Genomic DNA, 6,000 nt, shown 5'->3' with positions numbered 1-6,000 from the left:
ACAGCTACAGCAGCTGTTTAGTTTGACTTGGTAAAAAGAGAAATATCTGGGCTGGCTATTTCCCCGTTTCCAATCTTTATGCTAAGCTAAGTTAGACGGCTGCTGTAGCCTTAACCGTGTAGAGTTGTATTGATCTTCTTATCTAACTCTCGGCAAGAAAGCAAATAGAGAGGCGAAGTCCCGCCCCTTTCCGTATTATTATTTTGGAAAAAATATTTGCAGTAGTCACGTTTGAATTGTGCCATGAATTACACTTCTGAAGCTCGTCAATTTAAGATAATTTAGCAAGTCAAGAGTGTCACAGTTTCTCATAGATTTGTGGTGATATCATTTAGTTTTGTGTGAAACAGATCAGTGAACTAACATCTCTCGACTTGCACAATGTACTTTACCGACACAACTGTCACCTTGGCTTGCTAGCTAGCAGGGAACTGAGCTATATCCGTGCAAAAATGTAACGTTATCTTACCTGATGTGTTTTATCCAGCTACTCTTTTTATCAGCCGGGAATTGAAAGAACACAATTCAAAAGTTGACCAAATAATTATTTGTCTTTCACTGTTGATACATATTTTTCCCGAAATAAGGTCCCATGGTGGTCCACCAAAGGGGCGTGACTTAGCCTCTCTATAGGTGTGGCTACCAAAATGTCAAACTATTCCCTTTAAGTTCCTCTTTGGCATATGACCCACACTACCATGGCTAACTAAATAGGTCAGCAATTTGGGAAATACACTTGGCTGTGCGCATACTTACAAGAGTATACTATTCTTCTCATTTGTATTACCCCGAAATCTCAAACTATTCCCTAAATCAGGTTCACTAGCTGTCCTCTTTTTACGTCCCATTGTCCCAGACTTTTCCAGGGATGAGATATATTGTTTTATTTATTATATGAGTGTGCCATTGTTTTTATATAGTGTGTAATTTCTTTTTTTTTTACTTGAGTGTGAATAAAGAAAATAAAAATGTGTATCTCCTCAAAAAACAGGAGGCTGCACCGCTGATTTATTTATAAAACATATAACCTCCATGTCCAGGTGAATTTCTGAAAGTCAGTCCTTGCTTGAAAGTAGATCGCACAGGCCAACAAAGACACATGTATGGCACTGACATATTTGATGTAAACTAATGAACAGGTCAGCAGCAAGTGATCTGTGCTGTCTTGACATTTGTCCCTTCCTCCTCTTGACGTATAGGTGCCTGCAGCCGAGACGGTGAGACCGTTCGAGGATCAGGATCGGGAACCATAGGGAGGATGATTTAGGGAAGAATGCTGCCATCTGAAACCCTCTCGGGGAGTCAGAGAAAATGGTTGCAGTGCAGCGTGGCTCATTACCACATAAGCACTTCATCTATCAGACATGGCAGCGCAGACACGCATAAAAACGCGCACATGATGCAAGCTCACACACATCCGCACAATCAACCTATCAGACATCTCCAGCACCACGGAGGCAGAGAAGGAAGCAGAGGGCTGATGAGAGGATGGGGGGTTTGCAAAGCTATGCTGCTTGGTTACTGATGAGCTATCTGCAGACTGACATATAGGTTACATTCCCTTATATGCCAGAGCGTGCCGAACACACACACACACACACACACACGTCCTCTATAACTGCGAGCTTTGCCACAGCTGCTCTGACAGTGTCATAACTCCTGTCTCTGGATGGAAAATGGGGTTGTATGTCAAAGGCTCAGCTGGGTGAGGAGTGACATTCTCCATGTGTCCCATGGGCATCTGCCTCTCTGTGGCTCAGTCCAGCAGACGTGGCCACCGTGATGTCGTTCCACATATTGGTATAATTTCCCAACCTATGTCTGCATAGGTTTAAAGCAATCTTTTGACATTTTGGTGAAAGATCTGTTTTTTGCTTTCTTGCAGAGAGTCAGATGAGAAGATCGATAACCAATCTCGTGTTTGTACGGTTTGCGTAAGGCTACAGCCTGCAGCTGCTTAGCTTAGCATAACGATTGGAAACGGCTGAAACCGCTATAGAATGGCTCTGTCCTAACAAAATCCCCCCTTCCAGCACCTCTAAAGCTCACAAATTAACACAATATATCTTCTTTGTTTAATCTCTTTTTAAAGACAAAACTGTAAACATGTCATGTTGTGGTTTTACAGGGGATTATGTGCCAGACTTTTTCTCGGCCGTGAGCACAATGTGTTAATTGGGGAGCTTCACAGATGCTGGTATTTGTTTTTTTCCTTTGGCCAGAGCAGGCTCGTGGCCTCCCTCCTGTCTCCTGTCTTCATTCTAAGCTAAACTAAACTAGAGGCTGGTATTGAGCTGCTCATTTAACTCTTGGTAAGCAAACAAATAAGCATATTCCCCAAAATGTTTCCTTTAAACATGTAATTTAGCTTTTCCAACACAAGCATGTTGCAATAACCGGTATGTTTGTTTCTCGAAAATATTTTTGCATGTGTCTGAATTGCTCTGTCATCTCTCGTTAATACAATAGGCCGGACTACTGCAGCCGGAACCGGCACAAAAATAACAGAAATCACAGCATAATTCCTGCTGATTGTACCAGACTTATTAAAGTGAAGTTTCTTTCAATCAATCCCTCCTGCCTGTCTGATAGCTCGGTCCAAAGCTGTCCTGATGTGACAGGTTCAGGCGGCAGCGCGGCTCCCAGCTTGTGTATGTCTGTGTGCTCTGGGCGACTCAATGAGGCACACAGACATCACCAGACAGCAGACACCACAGCCTTTCTATAGCCCTGAACCCCGAGGACTCACTCACATTAATATTAACCATGTTAAGCTGTATTAACATTTGCATACAGTGCATAATGTCCTGAAAATAGAATCAAATATTCAACAAATATGAGGCTTCATGTGTGTTCTTTTAAATTAAATCCATTCATCACTGCTGTGAATACGTTCAAGCAAGTTTCTTTGTCTCATTTTCGTGTTGCTCCAGTGCTGTCCCCTTATTGTTCATGTGTGTCTGTGAGTTCTGTATTCGAAGCTGAGTGTATCCATGCGTGACGATGTACATGTGAATTGGTGTATGAATGTGTGTCAGTGTGTGCTGTGTATACTAAGCAGTTTATCTCGTCTGCTCCACATAGTTTTTCGTTCCCCAAGTGCGGCGAGGTGAGCCAGGTTCAACACACACACACACACACACACACACACACACACACACACGCACACACACACACACACACACACATACACACACATGCACGCTCAGCTCAGGTCTGCTGGAATGATAAGACCCCGTGTGTCCCTGCTAGAGGTAAATAGACTCTCCTGGCCCCCCTCCCCTCACCCAACATATTATGACACCCCCAGAAACCCCTTATTTACCCACACTGCTCACCTTCACCACATCTACCCCCCCTTCATGCCCGCGTGTCCCGTGTGGCACACCCTGAGGGCATGTCAAGAGTCAGTGCTCTTCTCGCGGTTTAATTAGACAACCATGCCTGGCATTGGGGATTGTGGGGGGAAGGGAGCAAAAGGCTGGGGCCCATGAGCGGCTTGGGATGGTTAGAGAGGGTTATAGTTTGAGATTTGTGATGTGCACATCTGGATAACAGCTAGACACAGTCATAGCTTCAAAACGGGTAAATATCTGCTGATCAGCGCGTTCGTTTCCATGTTTAAATCTAAAGTGTTCTGGGCACAAGAATTGACCCGACACAATGTGATTTGTCGGTCCTTTAATCGCTTTGCTTGTACAAAGCCTAACTGGAACTCTTAGCAATAGTCTGCTGATCAGAATTAGGTAATCATCATCATTACACAACACAGCTCAGTTTCCTGACCTGAAGAATCATTAACTGGCCGTGACACAAACAAAACAAATAGAGCCATTAACATGTTGGTGGTAAAATTTTGCATCAGGGTAAAACAAATGTTTTTCTTAAAGTTTACAGAAATAATCTGTTATTTCTTCCTTTATAAGACATTTCCCCAGCTTTTAATGGAGAAAAAACCCTCTTCAAGCACATTAACAAACCTAATTAATTCAAAGATGAATAAGAAAGTAGTTGAATGGATTCCATGCTCAAAAATATTAAATGAATTGTGCCTGCTGTGTTTTTCTCATGCCATGTCTCTCCTCATCTTCCTGCCTTTTGTCACTGTACTTCTGCTAAAATGTAACTGTAGAAACACCAAAAATAAGGCAAAAGGAAAATGATGACAGAGTGATGCTAATCACTGGTGTACTAAATACTCACTCTATGCATTGATAGCTACAGGGCAACTATGGACATGTTGTATAATATGGTAATATAATTCACTTTTTCTATACTAGATTAATGAAGTATGTTTCTGTGCTTTGTTTACATAATTACTGCTATTTCTGTATAATTCTTATATATTACATTACATGTGTTGTATGAGAGTTAGTACCATGTACGTATATACACAAGATATACATGACAGCACTTATACCACAATAGAATATATAGAATAAGTTAATGAGAGTTGCAGGAAATCTGTCACCATGAATACACAAAAATCATAAAACGTACATTTTATAAGAGAATATAGAGAACACATAACGGGGTCCACCAGTTAAAGAAAATCCTAATATTCACATTATTTGATCTCCAAAACTACATTATTTTGTCCAACTTATAAGCAGTTGAAATGGCAACATGTTATTTAACGACTCAAAGGCCCTGCACACTCACACAGGTGTTTTATTCTGGCCCATTAGACCTCAACTCAGGTTAAAATTATTTAAGATTCTTTGTCTTAAATGCCCAGTTTTGAAAAGAGGTCTAATCAGGTAAAAAAAAGAGTAAAAAACACGGTGTGTACAATGGGTGTGTAGGGACAGTCAAGCACTGTCAAGTCAGATATTCAAGGAAAGAGCTAAAAAATTACACCTTCATGTTCTGTGATAGTTCACCAGCAATTGAGCATTTTGGCAAGTACAGTCCAGATGTTATTGCTCATGTGTTAAAGCCCAAAGATATGACGCGTGACATCTCCTCTTTTTACCCTCCTTGGCTTAAATCTTTAAGACTCCATGAAGCAGGATTTTGGGTTGACAACGTAGCTCCAGGAACAACCCTGGGTTTTTCTGTGTTATAACTGTGGTTCACTTCTTACCTTTAAACTTTTACTGTCTTACCAGTCTATTGTTTTCTTCCTGGTATCTTTCCCACTGTGTGTATGTGTGTATGTGTGTGTGTAATTCTCCACCATCAACTTTGATCTGATTCTACTGAAACTGTTTCACCTTCAGAAGGGCTCCATAAATCTCTCTTGATCTCTGCGTGGATGAAAAGGCAGGTCCGGAATATGAATCAGCATCGGGCCAATCCAAACTGTAGTCAGGCAGCATCTAAAATGTCTTTTATCTGTCTGCAGGACCATGTACACACACACTTACACACTAGAGGATGGTTTAGATTACAGGAAAAACATACTCTGTTCCCTGCACTAACAACCCTTCTTGAATGTAAATCTTCTGCAGAGGATGGTGATTTTAAATGGTACTGATCATGGCTGCACTATAAAGTGTATGGTCAACAATGGACTGATATGCCATTTTCATTTTTTTAATTCATTTTTTTGTCTTTCTGTAGAGTTAATAATTCTTCTCTTATTATTGTTATATGACAGACAGACAGACTGGACAGATAGATAGATAGATAGATAGATGAAATTAACCCAAAAAATACATAAAAACAAGTTTTCTCCTCCAAAAACAAGAGGGCTATCAAGACCATGAATTTGTGCACCTCCTTTAATGTATTTGCATGAATGAATAATTTCCTCTGAATGAATACATGCTGTCCCCGGCATTCTGTTTTTCTGTTGTTGTTATGATTGATTGATATCACTTATGCATTTTATACTCAATTTTCTATAATAAAGAAATTATTTTTTTTTAAAGAAAAGAAAAAAAATAATTAACGGTTATTCTGTTTCCTTTGTAAAAAATCTACACATTTATCATGTATAATACAAATTCTGCTAGATTAAATATATAAATCTGTATCGTGCTAACATGTAACACG

The sequence above is a fragment of the Anarhichas minor genome, unplaced genomic scaffold, assembly GCF_050575085.1.
Source record: "Anarhichas minor isolate MPS153535 unplaced genomic scaffold, ASM5057508v1 ptg000003l, whole genome shotgun sequence".
NCBI classification, from domain to species: Eukaryota; Metazoa; Chordata; class Actinopteri; order Perciformes; family Anarhichadidae; genus Anarhichas; species Anarhichas minor.
Note: the sequence above shows the minus strand (reverse complement) of the source record.